Source organism: Parus major, chromosome 4, assembly GCF_001522545.3.
Source record: "Parus major isolate Abel chromosome 4, Parus_major1.1, whole genome shotgun sequence".
Taxonomy (NCBI): Eukaryota; Metazoa; Chordata; class Aves; order Passeriformes; family Paridae; genus Parus; species Parus major.
This window is the reverse complement of record NC_031771.1, coordinates 21,229,545-21,254,018: the sequence shown is the minus strand read 5'-3', so window position 1 is coordinate 21,254,018 and position 24,474 is coordinate 21,229,545. Positions and strand designations below refer to the sequence as shown.

At 42.7% G+C, this 24,474-nt stretch overlaps 1 long non-coding RNA gene across 3 annotated transcripts in view; it reads right to left on the bottom strand.

Moving 5' to 3' along the window:
• LOC107203136 overlaps positions 1–24,474 on the bottom strand; it is a 68,309-nt gene that overhangs the window by 14,555 nt on the left and 29,280 nt on the right. For 2 of the 3 annotated variants that reach the window (XR_004497071.1, XR_004497070.1), the window contains exons 5-8: positions 20,187–20,293; positions 17,194–17,393; positions 9,611–16,411; positions 8,949–9,174 (exon numbers count right to left, since the gene is read on the bottom strand). This is a non-coding gene — a long non-coding RNA (uncharacterized LOC107203136). Of the gene's footprint in view, positions 1–1,127; positions 1,991–8,948; positions 9,175–9,610; positions 16,412–17,193; positions 17,394–20,186; positions 20,294–24,474 lie in introns of those variants that run through there. The other variant, XR_004497072.1, reaches the window with a different exon arrangement.

Below are 24,474 nucleotides of genomic sequence, written 5' to 3'. Positions count from 1 at the left end.
AGGGAATTCTGCCCATGGTAGCTTGAGTGTCCTGGAGAGTGCAACCTGGCCCTTTGTTGGCTTTGTAAACTGCTGGCCTAGCCACTTCAGCTAAAAATAAATCTTTCCTTGAGAGCTTTTCTCCCACACCTTTCTTTGCAAGAGCTGGCACTGAATAAAGTAGTTTAAGAAAGAAAACAAACCAAAATGGGGCAGTTTCAAGCGGAAAAACTGAAAAGCCCTCTGGAGCTGTGGCCACACACACAGTTGCAGGCTCTCAGCTGTCCTGGGATCCTGCCCCTGCCAAGTGTGCTTCCCGCTTGCTGTGGGTGTTTTCTTTATTTTAGACAATACCCATGCATTCATTAGTAGACCCCTGAAGAATGATTTGTCGATCTGATATCATTTCAGTTGCCAGTTCTCTTTCATACCCTCCTACGCTTTTTCTATGCCAGGCATTCCCAAATGAAATGGGTTTAGTTGGTGTAGGGCTGGAGAGGCTTTGCTGTGCTGCCAAAAGTGCTTTGGTACTTTGCAGACAAAATCTCCGGGATCATCTGTCTGGGCTGCTCTCCCGGGATGCCTCCTTCGTCATTCTGCAATTCCCTGTTTTTCCAACATTCTTCAAAAGGCAACTCACCCCTTTTGCCTTCAAAAGGCAACTGAGTTCTAAAAATTCATTGCCATTTTTAGGAATAGCCAAATCACTGTTGTCTTCAGCAAAACTCATCATCTGCTTAGGAGAGTTCAAGGGACGAGTATGTTGATTTAGAGGCATTTTGGATTAACAAAACATGTTTTGCAGTTATGAAGAAATTAATAGCTGTCACAAGTGATGATTTGGCCAACAAAAAGGTCTAATTTCCTTAAATAAACTATTAGCAAGAAAAATCTGTGACTGGCTCAATTCTGTGATTTCCCTCAATATTTATTGAGGAAAAAACATGAATTAAAAATGAAAAGAATTTAGTTCTAAATGAAGCTAAACTAAACTGTTTTTTGGCAGATTAAAAAAAACATAATGGCAAAAATGAAAGTGACGAGTTAGTATTAGGAATTAGTAATTTTTCCTAAAAAAAAAAAAAAAATTGAAAATTATGTGAAATGTGAGGAAAGAAATACTTTTTTATTATGGTACTCTACCACATTCCCCACAGAGGATGGAGTTCTCAAAGGCCTTTAGACCTACATTCTCAAGAACAGCTTAATGTGGATGCTACAATTTACTATTAAGGAGCAAGAATATGGTATTTCAAATGTATTATGTTAAAGAGAGGTAGATGTTTTGAAAATTGTATTGTAGCTGTTCAAAAGTGGCTGGCTGTCCCCCCTGCACAAGGTAGAGGAACTGAACTGCTCAATCTGGTATTCCTTTACAGTGACACCCACTTCTTTGTGGCTTCTGACTTTTAGATGAGGCAGTTCTTTCATGGAGAGGGGAAAAAACAAAACTCTTCTTTGAATGTCTGCTTTGGTAAAGCATTGACACACTTGTCACTAGTGACAGGTGTTAAAAACTAAGGAGAATCATCTTGGATGATCAGCATCCCAGGATTCATTCACATCTCTGGCTCTCTGACCTATGCATAGTATTTTTTCACATTTTTTTAAATTTAATTTTATTTAGCTACAAACCTTCTCTGCACCCACACTTGGAGCATTGCACAGCAGAGTAACACAAGAAATTACTTCTCTCCTGGACAACCAACAGTTCCTTTTAGTTGAGAAACCTGCAGCCATGCATAAGCTTATTCTCTCTCCTTCTCTCTCACTTCCTCTTTTTAAAATTTAAATATCTTTCTTCTCTTATAGTGCCAAAAGAAAAATTCAGTCAGAGCTGAGTCTCCACACAAAATACAAGAGGTTTTCTGGAGTCTCCTGCTGTGCAGGGAAGAAGCATCAGCTGATTGATCCACCACGTCATTTTACCTTCTCCCAAGATTTCACAGCCTTAAATGTCTTTTGTCTGTAAAGATCCTAAAGCAGGGGTAAATATGATTGAAGTTTTACACTGGAAAAGAAAAAAGAAAAAAAAAAAGCTTTAGGAGAAAGCTGTGCGTGTGTGAAAGAAGCATTAGCTGGATTCATAGATGTCATTTTTGGATTTGAGAACATACTAGCAATTTTGGAGGCCTGGGGGTGAGAGGCTTTGCATGTCTTCCCCCTTCTTTCCTGTGAGTCTCAATTTACCACCTTTATGTCCTTTATATTTGGAAAATGCTTGCTGCTGTGTGTGTTGCACATGCCATGCTGCATCCGTGCAGCCGGGGTTCTTTGTGCTCGGCGTTTGCAGATGGATGACTTTTTCCATCATACATCATGGCTGTGACAGCAGACTGATGATCTACAACTCCAAGCGCTGTAGCTCTGATGATGTGGCTGTGGCTGTAGTAATAACGTGGGCCCACTCCTGGGACAGCAGTGCTGCACGGGGTGTTTTTAAAGGTGAGGCAAAAGGCTTAAATCCCCTCTTGTTTCCTATCTGTCTCCCTCCCCAAAGCTGTTTCAAGTCCCAGATCAATGGAAAAAAAAAATAAAATTAATCCGTCTTCTGTGGAAATATCATCACTGGTATGAGAGAGATCACTGATTTAGATGCTGGAGAGGATATCACAAAAGCGAGCTTTGTAAATACAGGTTTGGGCAGAAATGCAAAGGAAAGCCTGACTTTTGGATCTCTCACCATGGCAGGTAAATATTGTCATATTGGAAGCAGAACAAACTGTTCTTTTGTGTTGCTGCAGTTTGATTGACTCTTGCAGTTTTTCCATAGGCTCATATCTCTAGTGTTCATTAAAACTCCAGCTCCTGGAAGCCGGTGAGTTTCACATCTTGCCTTAGTAAATAAACATTACTTTCTTCGAAAGGAAAAGGAAATTCTTCAAATTGTGACATCAGTTACTCATGGAGGTTCAGAAATAAAAAGGTCACAGAAAGAAAGCACATTTTATTATTACAATATTTCCTGGGTTTTAAACAATTCTGCTGATTTAGGTTAGAGTCATGATGCTTGGTCACTTGGGGGTAGCAATAAAACAGAATTTGATCCTCACCTGGCACTGGCTCTCTGTCTCATTGTGGGCTGGCACCTGGAGGTGCCAAACTGGAAGCCAAACTCCTTTCTCTCCATCTCCCAAGTGCATTAACCTGTTTTTGGGAGGCTGGATGGCTCTAGGATTGCCTGTGTGCATACAGACCCCTATCCTCACTGCTCTCCCTGCCAGCCAGGCTACATGTGAGAAGTGAAAGAAGACACATATTGACTTCAGCAAGGTTCAGTTCAAGCCCAAGCCTCATCCATCACACAAAAGTTGAGAGTACTGCCTGTGCACACTGATTGAAACAGTGCAATATGCTTTTTTTGTTTAGTTGTTGTTATTATTATTATTATTATTATTATTATTATTATTATTATTATTATTATTATTATTATTATTATTTTATTGTTTCTGCTTTATAGAGAATAGATTTCAGCTAACACTGAAGGGTTTTAAAAAGTGAATTCATAATTGATCTCTGAATGAGTAAAGTAATTTCATCTTTTCCCTGGGGTATGAACCAGAACTGCACTGGTGGACAGATCTGCTAGTGTTGATCAAGTGACAACTGTTTGCAGAGGACCTTGTGCACATGTGGCACTGAAAAGGAAAAATCATCACAGGTGATCTGACCCCCACCTCTGGCTGAAGGAGAGAGGAACTCCTTGCATGCCCTATATACAAGCTCCTTCCTTTGGGAAGTTCTACTACTGTAGCAGGAGTATAGAAAAGGTAAAAGATGGAGTTTATTTGCCCATGAAGCACATTGCATCTTGTGATAACTTACTTCAATAAATAGGGAGAGTTCACTGAACACCATTGCACTGGTTGCCTATGGTCAAGATGAAACCTGCTGTGTTGTGTGTCAGCTCCACAGGAGTCAGATTTCTTCTGATCTATCTGGTTTACAGCCCCAAGACTACTTCCCTGTAGTTGGTGTGGGTCAATCCTTGTCCCAAATGTCCATGCACACCCTCAGAGAGTAATTTGGGATGCATAGCAGCCATATTATTTCCATATGCCATCTGAGGACTAGACAGAAAGACCAGAAACTGCCCAAGTCTGTCAGCAGTCCCCAAATGCAGGGCACAGCCAGGCAGGAGGTGGATCAGCTGCAAGGCTGTCACTTTCCATTCCTGGTGAGAAAATGCAGTTGGGAACCAAGGACAGAGTGCTTGGCAATACCCATTAATACTGACCCTGCTGCAGCAAAAACTCTGCCCTGTCACTGAACACTCACATCTGAATAGTTTCTAGCCCTCCCGTGTAGTCTGCTCTTTCTGGGATGCCTTGTTGTAGCCGTGAACCTTTGAGGAGAGAGGAGACCCCCAGTGGGTTATCCATGGTCTCCAGCCTGACTACCAGAGGATTTCCTGGGTGGTTTCCCCACTACCTCTGGGGACCTGGTCGCTCCTGGTATCTCTGCAGTGGTGGCCACTGTCTGTGCTTCTTTGGAAGATTGCTTCATTTGCTGTTTTATCATGGCAAGTTTTCCTTAATATTTGATCTAATTTTTACCTACTGGACTTAAAATCCATTCCTTACCATTCTGTCCTCTCTGACTAATGAGAATTGGTCCCAGTCCTCTCTATAATACCCTTTAACATGATTCTGGACAGTTATGTGTCCCCTCAGCCCTCTCTTCTGCATTCTGAAAATGTCTTTCTCTCACAGGTCTTATTTTCCAAATCCTTTATCACCTCTGTTACTTTCCTGTGAGCTCTTTTGGATTATCCTTTAAAAAGAAAATACTCCCCACAGCAAAGGCAGTGCTCTGTTGCTGTGTGCCATTGCCTCTGTTGCTGAAGGAGAGCAGCAGAAGTAGCATTACCATCTCACCTGGTTTCCCACATATCCACTATTAACCATTTTATTGCTGGGCAGTTTGTCCAGCTGGCGTCTTGTCCCACATGCAGGTTCACGTAGGGTTTGACTGGCTGGATGTTCAGCCAGGAGTCATATTTATGAGTTCCTGTGAGGCAGATACTGCTTTGTAGGCAGAGCCCAATCCCTGCCTTCAGGCTTTGGAGAGCACTGGGGAAAACATTGCAATCTAGGAAAAACGCTGCCCGAAAGCAGCCTCCTCAAGGCAGCAGGTGGCTCCAGGAGTTGGTGGCCCTGCTCCTGCAGGGGGACACTGGCCCCAACTGACACCTTGGATGCCAGCCCAGACAAACCTGGCAGCTGTGCCAATGCCTCCCTGGCATGTCTCCAGGGTGGCAGGGCTGCAAGACACGACAAAACTTTCTGCCTGTGGCTGCTGGCAAGGAAGCTGGCTCCAAAAAGCGCTGTCTGCAAGGAGAGTTCCCATGCCTCGCAAAGCACTGCCACCCAGCCGCAGCCGCGGTGCCCAGCACAGCCCATCTCAGCTGCCTGGATGTTGTGCCTGTCAAAGAGCAGCACTGCTGGCACCTCTCTCAGGGGCTTACTGGTGACCTCTGGATACAACAGCAAAACAACTCTCTTCCCAGAATTTTCTACGGCCATTCTACTGTAGTGCATTTCATTATTCCCTGTGCAGAACACTGACTTTGTTGACTCTCAGCATATTTCTTCAATTTATCTCCTAAACACTGTCATTATACTTTAATCCTGTCCTCCTTGATATTTGCATATCCTCATTGGTTTGAAGGATACCTAAACAGGGGCTTGCTCTTAAAAACACAGACAGATTTGCATGTCTGACTATGCCAAGAGTTGCTAATGAAAATACCAACGAGCATGGGGGAATAAACTTGCCACCTGTGGAGTCTTGTTTGGCATCCTCATTCAGCCTAATAAAGAATCATTCATGTTTAATTGCTACATTTGATTGTTTAATTACAGTTATTTTACATGCCATCTTGTAGTTTTGTCTTGCCTTTAGACACTATCTGCTACCTTGCTCTTTTTAAATAGTGAATTATACTATAATAGAAAATTATTTTGGTCAAATAATTAGAACTAGGTCTTTAAATTTTAATCAGAATATTTTTTAAAAAAATATGTTCATAACATTTTTTTTGGTTGATGTTGCTATATAGATTCAAACCCAGGCTTTTTTCCTGTGTAAAAGGAATTATATGAATAACTATCTCAAATGCTCTTGCATGGCTACAATATGAGTAGTCTCATCTTCTCACTGAAGTTTTATCAAATTATGTTTACTTTGTTTAAATGCCAATTCATTTTAACCAGTGTAAGATGTTTTTGTACAGGCTTAACTTGGCATAAAATTAGTTTATTGCAGGTTCACTTAGCTGGACAATGTTCTGACTTCAAATCAATACAAATCTGTCTGAAACTTCAATAAGATGTTCTGCTTGCAAACCTGGCACCTGTATAACTAAATGAATGGAAAGAAAACCAGGAAAGCTCTTCGGTTTCTTCAGCTGTGCCTTTTTGTTGCTCTCATCCTTTGTTAATTAATGTAATTAATTATATGTAATTAAACATAGAGAAGGTGCTTCCCAGTGCAGAACCCCAGGGCACACCCTTGCCTTGGTAGCTGGTGGGTTTCTCTCTGCAAGACAGCCTCCCTGAACTTTGTGGCCAGAGTTGATGACTTTTTCTGGTTAATGATGGAGTTGTCATGGGCAAACCTTCTTCATGCACTCCCCAATGGCAGTCAGGCTCCAAACCACCTACCCCTGGTCTTTCTCTTACCTTTGAATAGGCTGAGCTCCATTTTAACTAGTGTGCTTAAAGACTTCTTTCAGGAGCAATCAAACACCTCCAGTTTATTAATTTTGTTTGTGTAAACTGTACTGTGCTCCCCACAGGGCAAACATCACCAAATGGAGAGCAGTCCCCAGCTCCCTCTTTGCTATCCAAGCAGAGCGAGGTGTCACTACTCTGCCTCGAGCTCCTCTGGTTTTCTTTCTGAACTTGTGCCTTGGCATACGCAGGCTCCCTGTTCCCAGACCGCCATCCATCTTGCTGGTACATGCACAATTGTCCTTTTTGGTCTTTTTATGCTAAATTGCCTGGCATTTAGTCAGTCACCCTTTCCACTGGACTCTGAAAAAATTCTGTAGAAGTAGCTGAAGAGATGCCCAGGCCATTTGAAGATCTGTGTTGTCTATTATCTTTGCCTTGAACCTTATGCTCTTTCCAAGTCTTCATCCCAACAGCTGACATCCTCAGACACTTTTCAGACCCTCTTCCCTTGGACAGCAGCATTCCTCACTGGGGCACTATCTTATGTGCTACAGAACAAAACCACACAGTGCTCCTCCTCTCCCACATTCAAAAATGAAAGACCAGGTGACTGCAAGTACCACACATTGTGTCTTGCTCACCAGACAGAAATTTTCTCAATGCTTCAGCTCACCCCTTGGACAAGTAAAGACAAATGGCTCTTGGTATGTCCAAGTAGCAGCAATGGCAAAGGCTGCACCAATCCCTCTTGGACTGGCCTACAATGAAACATGGCAGCCTGGGGAAAGATGCCCATCACAGTACTCTGCCTTTTGATGCTCTTATCTCTTAATTTTACACACCAGAGTGACTTTTTTACCTGGGCCATTTCTACATGACCAATATAGGTACAAGAGGAGGGTCTCCCTTTTACCTTGCTTTTATTCCCGCTTTTCTGTTGCCTGAATCTGTCTTTGTTCTGGCTGCCCAAGCATTGTGCCCATCAAGAAGGGAGGCAACTTTCTCAGACTAGTCTTTAAATGTATTGTTTAATAGGAGAAAACTTTAGAATGACAGCATTGGTGCCCAGAAGTTAGGGAAAAAAAAAATATGTAAAAGTCATCTATCAAAACATATAAAGAATTAATAAATTCAGGACACTGCACTGTGTGAGGGATCTCCACAAGAAAGTAAGAAAACAAAAAAAAAGGAAGGTAAGGGAGCCAAAGAGCTGCAGGTTTGTTTACCTCCTTGGAGGCCCTAAGGGATTTCCCTTTGGATGCCGCTTGAGCTTGTTCCCAAGAAACACTTCCCCGCTTTTTTTTACCACTGTCTTGCCTTTCCCCTTCTCACCTCATACAGTTAAGAAATGATGAGCCACCTGAGTGCTTTTTTTCAGGATAATTTCAGCTACTTCTTTCTCAGTTAAGATTTTTGAAAAGATCAGGCTCATGTACTCAAATCAGTTTGAAGTGCTTTGCAAGGATGTGGCACAGGAATACTAAATCATTATTCAGCATTTGACCAGACATGAAAATAATCCGCATTTATAACTAGTTTCTTAAAATGGCCAGTGTAATTGCTGAAATACAGAATAAGAAGGTAGGAAACAACTACTATTTCCACAGACAAGGAGCATCTTACTGAGACAAAGCTACAGTGAAACAGGCAATTTTCAGTTCTTTTCAGCAAGCTTTCTACATCCTTTCTTGCCTTTGCACACACAGAAAGCCAATTTTCCATGTCCCTACTGCAGGCAAAATGGGGCAAGATTTTAAAGATACAGCTCCACTCCATTTGACTGCAGCAGACTAAAAGAAAAATGAAGTTCAGCACTTAACTGATCCCTCCGCAATATTTCAGAGTAAATTAAAACTCAAAATGTCAAGAGGTTCAATATGTCAGTGGGCCTTTTGACAGAGCAGCCACTTTGAAGCCTAAATGGGAAATGTGCTCTTTTTAAAAACTAAAACCAAATGTGTGCAGCTGCTGCTCTGTTTCAGAATTTGGGCCCTTCATCTTTGTATTTCTTTTGCACTAAAATTAGCAAAATATTTTGTTTGCTGTTTTACTTATTCTCAGAGCAGGAAGACTCCATTTCAAAGAAGTGTTGTTTATTAGGATGGCTATTCTTCATTGCATGCATTAAGGTAAAATCTGGGAATCTCACAGTCTGCCCTCTTTCACTGAGCAATACTATATTTACTACCCACGATGTGTTTATCTTTGTCTGGCCATCAGCAAATCATTTTTTGTTTTGCCATCTCAGTTTGTATTTGTAGAACAAGAAAGATAATAAATGATAATACTTACCTTCTTCACAAAGATGTGGTGAAGATTAATTAGTTCTTGTTCATACAAAGATTGGCAATAGTGATCTGCAGGTTTGCAAAACCTGAAGTGATTGCTATCACTGCTGTGCTTGACAAAGAAGCACAGTCAAGGACAGGAGCTGGTGCCACTGCAATCATTTACAGGACAGATGATGTATGTGGCCTTGAAGAAAATTCCCCAAAAACATCTGCATCTGTACCTAAAACTGGAAGGAAATGCATATGAGGACATGCAGAAGCTGGGTTTGCAGCATGATGCTTGCAGGATGGCGTGGCAACCCTATCCCTTTGCATCACAACAAAAGCATTGTTACCATCTAGTTGTAAGGTCTCCTTGGAGCCTGCAAGTGCAGTTAGCTGACACAAGCAAGGATATCTAGCTGTCATGAGAACACTTGCCACCCTGCAGGGCTCCCAGCCCCATCACTTGAGGCCACAAACATGAGGCTCAGCCCAGCATTAGGCTGGTGCTCTGCCCTGAGTCAGAATTTGGTGAAAGTCAGAACTTGCTCAGAACAATGCTGGGAGCAAACTGCTGGCTATAAAGATGCTTCCTCCTGCCCAAGTCTGTTCCACACCTGGCCACATGCCCTCTGCTCTCACACAGGCAGTGTGGGCTGTGGACCTCACACCAGAACCCACCTCAAGCAAGATGCTCCTTCACTACAGCACTCTGTGCTGGGTCTTCATTACCCAGCAGCAGGAACCCACTGCCCCTCACTGCAAACCCTTCAGCCTGCTGGAAAAGACATGTGGATAAGCAGTCCAAATTGCATATTCAGTAACCTCCTGGAGTGCATTAAACTTCTCCCCCCTGAACCTTGCATTGGAGGCAGTGATGGACTCAACTCCCACTCACGTACATCTTCCCTGCCGGTCTCTGTACACACGTGCTGCGCTCTGGTAATTGACACCTTAGTTGCTCAGCCTGCTGCGTTAGTGAGATCTGTGCAGGCTGTCCAGTCAGCAGGTTGGGCTATTTTCATAGTGATGCATCTGCAGTGGAATGTATTTTCCCCACAGCTGCCCAATTTTTTCTGTAGGTGCTTTGGCACATGGCTGACTTTCAGTCTGAGATTGCTGCAGATGGGGCTGTCTCTGCACAAAGGGGTTGAAGGCTGTGCCAGCCTTGTCCTACACCTTCCCCCTGTTCCCTACAGCTTTCCATAGGTTCCTGCTGACACTTTTTGCTTTCCTCAGCCATTCCTTGCCACCCTGATAGCTGCCTCTGCCCTCTTGGGCCACTGCACTACCTGTGGATGTAGACGGAGGAGGAGACGTGTCCTAAATGCAATGAGATGATGCAGAAAACCTGGAACTCCCCTAATCATAGCATGAGCTGTGGTTGCTAATGCCAGTGACCAGCAGCTAGTGATGGCCAGGTTTAGGCACTGCAGGTTTCTGACATAGCAGATGGGATTTCTGTGGCTGAAACTTCATTCCTCCTGCAGCCAAAGTGGCATAAGCCATCAGCTGGAGACAGCTGTGGAAGACGCTGGTCCTTGCATAACTGGTGACTGCTTTTGTCAAGCATCTGGTGGCACCTGGGTAAGATTTGGAGGGTAATTTTTCTGATTTGCCTGACACCAAAGCATTCTGTCAAGAAGAGGTGAATTTAGAAGAACATGTGTGAGATCTGGAATAATGATACCACAGTTACCAGCCAACATGTCCCCAGAGCAGATGGTTGGCCCATCCTTGAATGACTGCATATTTGAGGGTGCCTCAAATCCCAAGACTTTACCCTGTGCTTCTTTACTTACAGCCCTTACTGCATAGCTATGTCAGCAGTGCACTTGCTCCACTGTTAGCCCTGTACAGACTACAGCCATCTGAAAAAAAAAATGCAGCCAATTGGTTAGCAACTCCTTCCAGACTGTAACAAAAGCAGCATTGATAAAGGCTTCCATGTTCTGTACATATGTAATTCCTAGCAAGGTTTTTTCAACTGCAGAGATTCAGCTTGAGGTCAAAGTCTACAGGTCAGATTGTGCAAAGCCAAAAATTCAAGCTGTGGGGTTTCACCTCCATTTAGAGTTGTGGGCTGAAAGGAAGGATGTGTTTCAGGCAATTTGCATTGCAAAGTATATGCAGGTGGCATGCAATATGATTGGAGATGTTATTACTGAGATTAGAATTTACACTTATAGCCCAAATTGAGATTGTGTTTGTCAGAGAAATGATGGTACCCTGGAAAAAAAAATGCTAAACATCTGCTAATTTAATATAGACTGCGTCCGGTAAATATCCTTTAGGTTTCCTATTTCTAACTAAGATTAATTTTCTGATCAAAGAAAATTTGATCAGAACTGCATAGAGAGCACAATAGCAGTGATATTACATGGCTTGAGGATATGTGTTGTACCTTTGAATCTCTACAGGAAAGGCAGCCAGGAGGGGATGATGATGGCTTGTGGTAGAAGCTCTGCAAGAAATAATAACTTCTCTTTGGTTTTGGAAAGGAGTTATTTTTATGTATTTCTTTCCTGTTGTCAATCAGAGAAATCCTTTCCTCACTTTGAAAGCACAGACAGTTTTATGCCTGTAAAAGTCTTGGGATGCCTTGGTTGAACCCTGTGCTAGTTACAATTATTAATATTTTGGTTTCTTTTATAAAGTCCAGTAGAGATGAACAGTACCACACCATCATTTTGGTACTATAAACTTCATTAACAAGATTAATCTCCATTCTCCCATGTTTCTGCCAAGGGATAGTCTCCTTCTTCTTCCTCTCCCACTGCCACCTATTCCTGCTAAATCAGCTTTTGCCACCACAGGTAGCATCCTACCCACACAAGTTCTGGAATGGTTTTCTGGTTAGCCTTTTCCAGTCATTTTGCAATATTGCCTTCCTTGCTCTTCTACTACCATACATTAAATATTCACTGCTCCACAGTGCTTGTTAACTCCATGGTTTGATAGTAATATCTGGGTCTGAATGGAGACATCTTACTCTGAGTATTCCCAGCACCATCTGCTGCCTTTCTTTATTTCCATTTCTAGAAAGGGTTTTGCTGATATCTGAGAAGCAGGGGAGGAATCTGGATACAGTTGACACAAATCCCAGAAAACATTTGTCTGTTTGTCTTATGCGCTAATTAGTGCAGACTTGGTCAAAAGTGTTCTGAACTTTTTTTTATTTATTTTACTCATTTCTATAGCATCTATCACCATGACAGCAATGTGCTTCAATGGCAGGAAATTAAAACACATAATGCAGGCAGCTAATCAAATGCAGAAGCAAACAGAAGAATTTTGCACAGAGTCCTCAGTGTCGCTACGGTCCTGCTTTGACAGACAGTTTCTGAAGGGGGAAAAAAAAGATGTTTTGTTTGTTTCAAATTCCCTTTTCCCTTGCAAGCGTAAACGTGAAATTATCTTCCTCTGTTGGGATGTCTTATTTATTTTCCTGCTAGTGTCTGCTAAAGCAGATGATGTTTAATTATTTGGGGGTTCTCATTCACAGCTTGGACAGTTCAGCATGGAGATTTATGGGAGGACTGGTGCAGACAGCTTGTGCTGTTGAGGTGCAGCCTGGTCTTAGTAGCTCAGTGTCCCCATGGCCAGACTCTGCCCCTCCACAGCTGCCCAGGCTCCACCAGATCTCTCCTCTGTGCCGTGTCAACAGCATCTAGACTCGCTTTGTCCTCTGGGGTTGTGCTGGAGTTAGGTCTCTGTGCAAGGGCAAGGGGCTGAATGCCATCTCAAGGCATCCAAGAGTGCAGCACACTTTTCTGGCAGGAGCAGGTGGAAGGGCAGCTGTCCAGCTTGTTCCCATGCACCTCAGCCAGGCAGCAGGGCTGGTAAGAGGTTTCAGCAGCCAGGAAAACCTGCTGAACAGAGAAGAGAGGCTAAACCTGCCCAGGTAAAGGGAGACACCATGCCAGCAAGGCTGTGCTTTATTGCTTTGCCTTTGGGGCAGCAGGTACCAGCAGGGAAGGACTGGGAGCTTGTTTTGCTGGATAGGAGTCACCAAACTAGTGAGCTCTTGAGATTAAATCATTCACTTAATGAAGAAAGTCTGAGGGATTGAACCAGGACAAAAACAGGAGGGTTGCGCAATAGGAACCAATTCAATGGATGGATGATGGCCCACTTTGTGGGGTGAGGACAGGTGCAAGGGAAAGCCTAAGAGGAAAACAACTCCATGCAAATCTCTCAACTCTTGGAAATTTTATTTTTTTTCAAGATCCAAACTAGATCTCTTGTCTGAGCTTTATGAAGCTTTTTTATTTTAGCAGTGTTTGAACACAAGTTTTACTGTAGTTCATAGCATTTCATGAGTTTTCTCTACTTCTCCCTTTTCAGGCTACAGCCAATTCATGACTCTACATGTTGCAACACTTTGCCATGAGCATTGTTCACATGCAGACCTAAATCCCTCCAACCATAGGTTGTGGCAGTAATGAGTCCAGAATCATCAGCTCAGCTGGTCAATGGCAACATGTGAGTAGCAGAATTAGGGATAAAACTGCTCATCTGATGCCCTTCATTCTGGACACTGGGCTGTGTGCTGATGCTCACTTTTCAGCACATGAGGTTTTCCTGGTGTGAAGTGGCTAGCCTATCCTCAGGGCATATGTTTATGACTGTATTTACATGCCGGGGTGAGAAGCACAGTGGTGTGATGGGAGCAGTGTTTTGAGCTTCAGGTGTTCAGATAATCGCTATACTTAAAATTATTGTTTAAAAAGGAAGCTTTTTAATAAAAAACATGAAAATAATATAAGTGTATATATAATAAGTGTAACGACTTGTTTGTAGTAACAAATAAAATTATTATAGGCTGTTTTTAACTTTGACAGGAACCCTTTGAGCTGTTCACATAAGGTATTGCATGACATCCTGGCTGCTGGTGGAGACTTCAATTTGAACTCTGCTAACTTCTCTTTTACAATTTCATCAAATCATGATCTATACTGGAGTTTTCAGATTATTTCTTTTGGGGGTAACAGAATTTTACCAAACCCAATATTTTTATTATTTCCCTCACACCTAAATACGTTTTTATTGTTTTTTAAGTCAAAAGTTTAAACAGGTTTTTTAGGTTTGTAGGTTCCACACCTACAAAGGAGCATCCTAATGGGAAGCTTTCCTAATAAGCTTTCCTTAGTGTTAAAAATTGAAATGCATTTTTTTCTTGACCAGCACTGATAAAATGTCTGCCACATGACTTGCATGAATCATTCAAAGCTTGAGTTCTTCCCTGAACCCAGATTTTTTGTTTTGCTCCTGCAAGCTAAGTATGGATTCCATGGAGCTATTAAGAAACTCATCTCTTAAATCCACATACTAGCATTAGCAGTCTAACTTATCTCAAAATAATTACATTGCTTCTACCTCAGGTTGTAAACTTGGGTGTGTTATTAAACAGCTGTTGGGTTTCATTGTTCAAATTAACAGAATGATGCAATGTGCACAGCAATCAGATCTTCTCCCCAGTGTGAAATGCTCCACAAATCTAAGAGACTCATTATTTGCCCATCCATTCAGATACATACAGGAGAAAATAATTTACCATATTAATGAACACATTAATCTCTTTTTTAGTTTTTCATCCAGCTTTTTTGAGTTATTTACTTGATACTAGTTACTGGAAAACACTCGGGATTTTGTGGAGCTGTTGTACCCAAGTAGCATTATTTCCTGCCGTAAAGGGTACAGCAAGGTCAAATACCAAATGCCACTTGATATGATTTTTGCAGAGATTTTGGGCACATGGAGCCATGAAAGTGCCTGAGGCCGTCATCAGTTCCTCTTGGCATCCATAATCAGGACGAGTGAGCTGATTGTCTTTCCTTTACATAACCCTGTGTTTGAGTAGGAGCACTCCAAACTATTTTATGCGATAATGTCTTGGTGAAACTTTCATTTTGTGTACATAGCCAGGCAGTCTCTCCTTGCCTTGAAAACTGATTTTACATCATAGCATTTTTCTCTTGTCTCTATTTTATATTTCAGGTGTCAGTCTAGAGGCTGCTATTTTAGACTTTTTTCTTTTCCTTGCATGCTTGCTTTAAAACAATTTGTGGATATTGAGTATTAAGTGTTTTAAAGAGGTAAAATAGAGTACATTGATGAAGATTCAATGGAAATGGATTTGAGACTGCAGCAACCATGGCAGTTTCACATGCTAACATTGGAAGGTACCATAGTTTCTGAAGTAACCAATGTTAACACCTGAGTAGTACTCACTATTGGTGAGGTTCAGACTAAAGTCTGTTCCAATTTTTTTCTTAATTCTCTTGGCTGCAGATACTTACAGTTTTCTGTTCTTGGAAGCAAATCAAAGTTTGTCTTCCAGTCGTCTGAGGAGAATAGCTTTATGAACCCTACAGCAAACCTGTATGAACATAATCACACAGCACTTTTTAAAAATTAAAGCAATCCCCAAAAGCTTTTTGCTTCATAGGGAATGGGTGGAGCTCACAAGTGCCTACTAAGGATAATGGGCTCTAAATTTCATCTCTATTCTTTGATCCACAGGGGCAATTCCTCTCAAGCTGATCCCAAACTCTGCAGCAAACTGTTGTATTCAAAAACCCTTGGGAGAGTATTTCATGGAACGGAGATTAGAAAGCAAGAACTGAGAATTGGAAAGTGCTTCTTGGTGTCTCTTTAGCAGCTTAGGATTGATTCATTTTAACATTTGTGTCTGGGTCGTATTCACTGCTGCCTCATAGATCAATGGCACGACGAAGTCCCAGCTCTTGTTGATGCAGCATATGGGAATGGGATCCATTATCTTTAGTTCTCAGGACTATAAAACGTCTAATAAACTCAGCAGCAATAGTGCCAGATTTGTGCAGCACTGCCAGCTGCTCTAGCCTTGTTGTCTATCAAGCTATGTTTTTGGTTTCATTATTGATGGAGAATGCTGATTGTTGAGCAAATTATGTCACTTGCAGATTTGAGGCACCTCACTAATGCATCAAGGGAGGGTAGAACAAGGTTAAAGGTGAGGGAAAACCAGTCAGAAAAGAGTCCCTGCCACCTACAGGGTGAATTCATGGTTCACCTGACTTACTTCTCCTTTGGAAACTAGGAGGCCTCCAAAGTTGTGCCTGTGGGAATTTTAAAATGATGCTTGCTGCAGCAGAGAGGGGGAAATAAAAATTGTGCATATCAGAGCAAGAAGGAGACCCAACTGTGAGAGATTAAGGATCATAGGAAAAGCAAAGCCACTTGGTGGAATCCCATTCACCCTAGTGCTCTCCTACTCCATCCCAGTTCTGCCTCCTTCTTTTTCTTCTGCCAGCCAGGATCTGGAGCAGGAAACAGGAGAAATACTCAGTTCACCACTAATTAAAAAATATTTGCTCATTATCCCATAAGCCTCTTTCTCCCATTTAGCTTCTTTCTCCCATGTCAGCATGACTTGTAAAGGCGACTTCAGCTGCTGTGTCTTCTCTCGCAGGGAGGGAGGGAAGGGAGGGATTCATGCTGTAATGAGAAATCAATTTAAATTCACATGGGCACAGTCAATCCTTAATCAAATCAGCAAACTCAGGCTGGCTGCAGGAATCTGAGTAGGAAGTTCAAATACCTCAGTCCCAAATGTTCATTCTCTATCACAGAACTCACGTCAGGGTGTCCCTGAGCATTAATCTGCTGCTCTAGCACTTTTCTCAGTCTCTTCCCTAGCTACATTATAATTTGTTCCCTAGTTTACATTATAATTTGTCTCTCCTCTATTTTTCACATTCACCATTCTGTAGCTCTTACTATACCTTTGGAATAAATTCCACAGTCACCCTAAAAACAGTGCAAAACATGATCTTGCACATGAGCATTATTATGGTGGGTTGGGGGAACAGCTTCCTACTCTGCTTTTCTTGCTCCCTGTGCACTGTCACTAGGGGCATGTTGCAGTTCCTGACAGTATTAGTTTTTATTGCTTTCTTTACTCCTCTGGGACATGGAGATCAAGCACAGCTAGGCAACATTTTCAGTTTCTAATGTCTTTAGTTTAGGCACTTCAAACTCAGCAGCAGACACTCAATTGGAAGCTAATATAAGCCAGCATCCACAGCTCCCATTTAATCCACTGACTATGGATGCCTTTGATCATTCTCTAGATATTATATCTTGAAAAGAGAATCCTGTATCCCACAGGCAGGGGATACATAGATATCTGAATCTTGGATATCTTGGACAAGGGAAACCAAAATTTGTAGTATTAATGCTGTCATAAAAGCAGAAGGAAATGTTCCCTTGAGTCTTACCTGGGCTAAGGTCTGTAGGGGTGGTGATTAGAGTAGCTATCACACATGCTGCTCTTGGCTTGCAAGTCTGCTGTCACTGCCCGATGCCCGCTGGCTCCTGACAGCCTTCCTAGGGCATTTCCGAAGCCTCAGTCTTTGCCACCGAGAGCTTCAGCACTGGGAAAAACCTGATAAATGCTGTTGTGTTCCTGCCAATGATTCTGCAAGGAGCAGAAAGAAAGAAGCTTGTGAGCCAGAATTTTCTTTTAAAGAATGAAGATCAGAGGTTTTGTGCAAACTAATTTCTTCAATTATTTAATACTTCCCGTAATTACTGAGTACTTAAAAATATTCTGGGGAACAATTTCTGGGCCCTTCTGTTGTTTCCTTCTATTTATTGCCAGAAAAGGTCTCAGCCACTAGAATGCTAAAGGATGACTTTCATAAAAATGAAGGAGATAGCAATGGCATGTTTGACAAAAACAAATTCTGCTTGAAGTGCAGCTGTATGTCCTGATAAGAAGACACTAAGAGGTGGAGGATTCATTACTTCCATTGATACCCTGATGAGACCCTTCTGAAAAATGTATTCTTACCATATCACTTTGTCTGTTTTGAGGTTCCAGTTACTGGGTCCTGTTACTTCCTGTGCTAAAACCCTTCATGGCTCCCACTGTTTTGCAAAGGTAATAGCACATTGTTACCAAGACACCTTTCAATCTTCTTTTTTTCTTTTTTTTTTTTGGATAGGCTAAACAGATTGTGCTCTGGTTTTCATTTTAGAGCACTTTCTTCAGCTCTTAAGCCATTTTTGTGGCACTTGTGGTGTTTCTTTCCTGTGCAGTCACCAATTTTGCTACACCCTTATTAAAAAAGATAAACTCTGGAACTGAGCATTGTCAGGAACTGGCCTCATCTCAACTATATACAACCTAAGGAGCCCATCCATGAATGTGCTCACATTCCTTTCTCTTAATATAGCAATTATTTTACCTCTTTTTAGTGCAGCTTTGCCCTCACAACCCATGCTCAGCTGCTTCTCCATTATGACCTTAAAGTCTTTGCTGTTATTGTGGGATTACCCTGCTTGCCCATTTTGAGGAGTGGCTTGCACTTTGCCTCCGAACCGTTTACACAGGCCTGTATTTAGATACAATTTGAATGAGCTTACCTTACCAAATGTTGCACCATCTTCTACATGATTTACAGTTTCTCTGAAGCACATTTTTTCACTATCACAAATACAGGATGCTGATCTAGTGCCTCTTGTTCCAGCTCCACAGCAGATCTCCACAGCCCTGGAAAGGGACTATGGTCTGTGGGAGATCATAGAGTGAATCCCCAGGGTCTGTCTCTTCCAGCCAATAAAATGGGTAAAAATTAACTCCGAGGCTTCATTAGCATATTTGGTGCTGTTTGCCCCATCCTTGAGGCAGACCTGTTGCTACCTGTCACATCATTTAGGTGCATCTTAGGTAGAAAATGCTTTCAATGTCTTGGTCACTTCTGACCTACAGTGGGAACATCTCTGTTTGAGTCCCACTCAAAATCACCTCACTTCTTCATTTAATGCAATTTTTTACTGATATTGTGGAGTGCTTATTTTTTTATCACCTTGCTGAATAGTATTAAGTAAAGCACCTGACAAGGAAAGGAAGATCGCTGTATCACCAAATCCATCATCAAAAATGGGAATATTTTTTGAGACAGGATTTCTATTTATAAGAATGCTGACTGACATTAATTATCACTTAAAATCTGTATCAGCATTCCCATTTGGCATAAGAATTATGCCAGACATCTCCTTCAGCAGTAAGAAAAATGCAATGTAACTTCCACATTAGCTCCCCAGCAGTTGCTCCGGTGCTATCTGCAGCTATATGTGGGTGCTGCCCCGTGGCAGAAATGGAAGGCATTGCCCTCTGCTTTTAGAATCCCTTGATTTTCCAATTGGGTTTGCATGCTCAGGCCTTTGCTTTGCTGTTCAACTCCACTTTATGAGACTAGCAGGATGATTTATTAAGGACTTCACGAGGGAGACACGAGGGTCACAAGCCACTCTGCTCGTGCAGGGCTGGCCAAGCCCCCTCCCTGTCTGCTCTGAAGCCACGAAGCCGAGATTTGTACGGCACGCAGTGGTGGCACAGGAAGGCACTCACCCATTAAAATGCTTTCAGTGCTTGTCCCTGTGACTTAAATACAGGCTTTTGGTTTTCCAGGCAAGGGGTTTAGAGAAGTCCATCTCTTCATCTGTTGGTCTGGTTTGTTTTTCCTTCCTTTGCGCATTGTTATTCCTCACATTTCTTAAAGCTCCACAAATTGTAAGCTTACAGTGAAGGCATGCTGCTAAATGATTTATAGAGGGTCCTACAAATCATGTCACAGAGAGTGCAACCCCTTCCCCCACAGCAACAGTCATCATTTCAGAGTAGCACAGTCTTCAAGGGAGCTAAGCTGTCCTTTCCCTGCTGAGATTTAGGAAGCCAAACAATAAAATGCAGCTAGAAGTGAGAGTAAACAAGCCACAATAACAACCTGACATTTAAGTTTCAGCAGGGTTTAAGGTGGCCTCAAAGAAGCTCTTGCTTATCACTGGGATTCTATAATAGCATCAACACCCATCTGTACGCTGTTTTACTGCTTTTAAGAATAAATAAATATATAAATCCCCAATATGGACATATGTCAGAAAGGAGTTAAAATGACTTCAAGGATTAAAAGTCAAGCAGAAATTTCTACCAGTTAAATGAACTGTAAAAATCCTCATTTTTAATTGTGGTTGTGGCTATATCCACCCAGTCAAACCTCAGAGTGGTTGGAGCAGACCTGGGAGAACAGATTGGCTCTGTGCACCAACCCCATGACTTTTCAGCCAGAGAGCTCTCAGCATCACTCCACAAAGACATCACATATGAGGCTCCAAAGGGCATGTGGCAATGCACACAGGTACAAAAAATGTTAAAAATACCCTCAACCCTCCCAGGCTCCCAAACATGGAGAAAGAATGTTCTTACCCAGCTGTCCCCTTCAGTAGATGGTATAGCTCGCAGGCATCCACACATACTTTGGTAGAGGCTACCAGTGTAGGAAGTTCGGGGATCCAGCTTGGTCTTCTCTGGCTCTGGAATATGGTAAATATGAAGAGCTTGTAAAATTGCCTGTGCTGCTGTCCCCTTTCCCTTGTTCTCTGTGTTGACAACAGAATCACAGAATAATTCAGGCTGGGAGGGATTCAGGGATCATGTAGGGCAACCCTTGCACAAAGCAGCACCAATTAAATGAGGTTGTGCTAAGCCTTGTCCATATGGGGTCCTAATGGATGAGGATGGAGACCACTGGTTCTGTGGGCTCTTGACCCAGTGTTTTGACTTCTCTTCTTGTAGATAAAAAAAAAAAATAATTCAAATATATATTCTAAATTTCCTGCATATCAGCTTGTATCCATTGTTGCTTCTCTTACTCCCCTGAACCTCTCAGAAGAGTCCAGCTCAGATTTTAATTTGTCCAACCTTCAGGCAGTGCTCCAGGTCAAAAAAAATCAAAGACCCATACCCTTGACAGCTCTGTCATTTTTAGGGCTCCAAAAGAGTTAATGCAAGAGTTAAAGCCTCAAAAGGAAACCAGCTCTGGTGCCTAGAAAGGAATAATTTTTGTGCACAAAAACAACTGGATTGATATTGTAATTTTGACAAAAGATTTTACCAAGGCAGTTGCCAAATAGTAGAAATGAAGTTTGTTTGATTTTTTTTTTATGAAATGATAAGTTTCTCTGGGGCTAGGAGGGTGAATGTTTATCACCAAGCTATGCCCTCTTATAACAATCAAAACATTGCTGAGCTATAGACAAATATCTTAGCAAGATGCATGTTCTCCTTAATGGAAAAGTGAATTCTAGCCACTGTGATGCTTCATCTGATGAGGATACTTAGCTGTGATGGTGTGGAATAAAGTGCTTTATTATACTACAGTGAACCACACTGCTAGTGCTGGGAATATGGTTAATGCAAGTATAGAGAAATTACACCGTGTCTGTTTTGACTTTCTGATTTCCTCTAATGGACACACAGCCTCCAGGCCAAGCGCTTAGAGTTTTGTGCCATGCCATTTTCTCTAATTATTAGCTAGACTTTTCCTCCAAAGTACCTGGTGGCAGTGGTTCATTCTCAAAACCAGCATTCACAGCAGGGAATTTAAGGGGCTTGCCTTCCACATCCAGAATCCCTCATTTCAGTCCCATTTTCCTTTAATGACACATTAGCCATTTGAACACATTAACTGATGTCACCTGCAAACGCAGGAAACTGCAAAGCCAACACCTCCCAGCGTGGGATTGCCTGTGGATTTTGTTAGCTCAGTGTTCATCCTCCAGCTGTGGCTCCTTTTCCCTCGTTCAGATCCTCCTTAGCTCCTTGTGCAGACACTGTGTCGCTGAAGGCAGCGCCTGATTCCGCGGAGGGCAGGGCAGCGCGGACAAACTCTGCTTTCCCAGGGTCAGTCTGCTGCGGGAGGCAGCAGGAGAGGCCAATTCCACAGGGAAGCACACAGTGCAGCCCCATGCATCCAATTCCAGTGCCCTTGAATGGTAGTTTATAAGAAAGCCTTGCTGTTTCTGTACTGCTGGTTGGGGTTGGTTTGCCTTTTTGTTTTTCCAGTGGGACTGCCTCGGACAAAGGTATTTGAGGGAGCAGAGGGACTGTCAGAAGTCTTGGGTTCCAGTTATACAGGTGTGCATTTTACACATTGAATAAGGGGGGGGTTAATCTAAATATTCAACATACATTCATATACACATGTATATACACAGTCATGTCGAAAAGGACTGCTTTGTGTCACAGCCTCTCCTTCTGCTATGTTGAAAACCTACTGAAACCCCAGACAGAGTACGATGCTCTTCTTCACCGTTTAAAGCTCTCTCTTCCTGTCAATCCCCAGCCTGTTTATTTTCCCCACCCCTACTGAACCTGGCTTGTTACGTGGAGCTGAGTTACTGCAATGGTCTGCCTTCAAATCTGTCTTAGTCTTGTCCAGGCAACAAGGAAATGCATGCAAAAATAGTCTCCTAGGAAAACTGACCATGGAAAATTCAACTTAAGGAGCATTAAAAGAATTTACTGCTGTCACATGGAAACCAACAGGAGAAATTACATCTCCCACAGCAAGCTCCTTCTGGGGGCATTTCTATTCTGGGGAATGGAGAGAATGTCCACCCGAGCAAGGCCATCTCTGAAGCCAGGAGGTCCCCAGAGCATGTGGCCATCCTTGCCCATCCACCAAAGTCTCCCTTTGCTGAACCCACTTGAGTGCTGTGAAAATCCAGATGAGGCAATCCAGCTCTGGGAGGAGAGTCAGAAGCTGCTCTTTTCCAGCAGCTGTCATCTCCCAGCCACGGTGAGGGACATTTCCCTGGAAGACAAGGTGCTTCACCTCAACCCCACCCGTGTCTCCCGCAGCCACAGCACTCTGCATCCAGGGCTTTCTCAGTGTCCCCTCTGTTTCCTGGCAGTTTTCTGGTTGTTGCCTTTTGTCAGGCAGAGTGCAGGATTTGCACTCCTCATTGACGCAGAGAAGGTCTTGGGGGCTGTTTTGTCTTCTTCACCCAGGCACTTCTGTTGTTTCCTAGCTCCCAGCCCAAGACTCAAGGATAAACTCACACTCAGGACTGCTGCCCTTGAGAACCACCTGAAAGACCTGAGCTAGCCTGCCCTGTGTGGGAAAGGGGTCTGGGCAAGACAGTGGGCAGAGCAGCCTCTGCCAGCTGCAGCCTCTCATGGCTGTGTCCATGTTCTTTGAGCTGAAGTGGGGAGATGACAGAAAGGTGTTCTGCAAGGATTCTTTTTGGCAGGGTTTTCCTAAGAAGGTTATTCCCACATGGCTCCAGGACTGCTCCTTGCAGAGCTGGCCGGGGCAGACAGTGGTTCACAGCCCAGAACACTTACGTTCCCTCTGGCTGGCATATAGGTACCCTGAAAACTTGACAAGTTTGGATACAGCCATCTTTTCCTGCTCCTCGTTACCCTTTGCAATTTTTGACTTTTTTTTCAGTCTGGAGCTCTTTTTCAAGCTTTACATCATGCTTTCCATTTTGGAGATGTCAGATGATCTGTGAGAAACTGACAGTATGTGCTTGAGCAGTGAGGAGACGAGGTCCATTTTAATGAGATTAGCTCTACTGGTAGTGAAAACTGTGCCTCAACAAGCCCCTAGATCTTGCTTCTTTTTGCAAAGCGTGTTAATAGCACAAAAGGATTTTTACACAAGTAAGGAAAGGCAATTCCCAAAACAGGTTTCTTTCACTAGCCATTCATACCAGAGATTTGTGTGCTACCCTTTAAGAGGTAAGCACAATCAGAAATCAGTATTCTCTTGGCTCCTGAAAACAGCTGGAAATATTTCTGAATAAAAAGTGTGTTTCCTTGGGGCTCACCATTCACCCAGCAGATCCTGCAAGCACTCTCCATTTCTTCTCTGGTCACCTGTAGGAGTCTAAACAACCAAATGCAGAGGGGTGAGAAGGGAGCAGAAGAGATAGGGCTGTTGAGGGAGGACTAAACAGTGGCTGGACTTCAGTAAACAGAACACTGCTAATAAAATGAGAAACAAATTCTCAATATTATCATGCATGTTCCCTGACTATAAGTGGCATTTTACCGTCTCTTGAGAAGGCTGTTGGTACAAACCCTGCCCTTTGACACTGATATTTAACCCCATGAGAACTCCTCCAGTAGCAAGGGCAGAGTTTGGATGCTCATGAGGCAGGATGTGTGGAGACACACAAAGGCTGAGCACCACAACACTTTCCAGCCCATTGTCATTTCATGAAAGTACTAAGACACCTTTCATCACCTATATAAGTGTCATTATTCCCCATAGACAAAGAAGTCAAATCAAAACAAAAATTTTGGTACTGATGGTACTGTTACCATCTTGGATCTTGCACATAGACAGGCAACTAAGTTCAAAGACAATTTGGTGTGCATTTGAGGGCTGTATTAATTTTCTGACTCCCTGTGGAAATTACTGCTCGTTCTTAACTTCAAGAGAGACTCGATTAACATGGCACGTGAAGCCAATCTTCATGGCTAAATTATTAGTCCTTAGGACAGACTGGGCTCATACTTCATGCTGGTTGCCAATACAATCTGGGTGAATTCTGGAGAAGTAATCACAGCTCAAACAGGGTCAGCTGCACAAGGCCAAGGCTATTGATGGCTATTTTCAGAGGCTTGCTGTGGTCAGGAATGCCAGTGATACCTATTTCAGTTCAGAATCCTGCAGAAATCAAAAAGACATCTTCATTTAGGT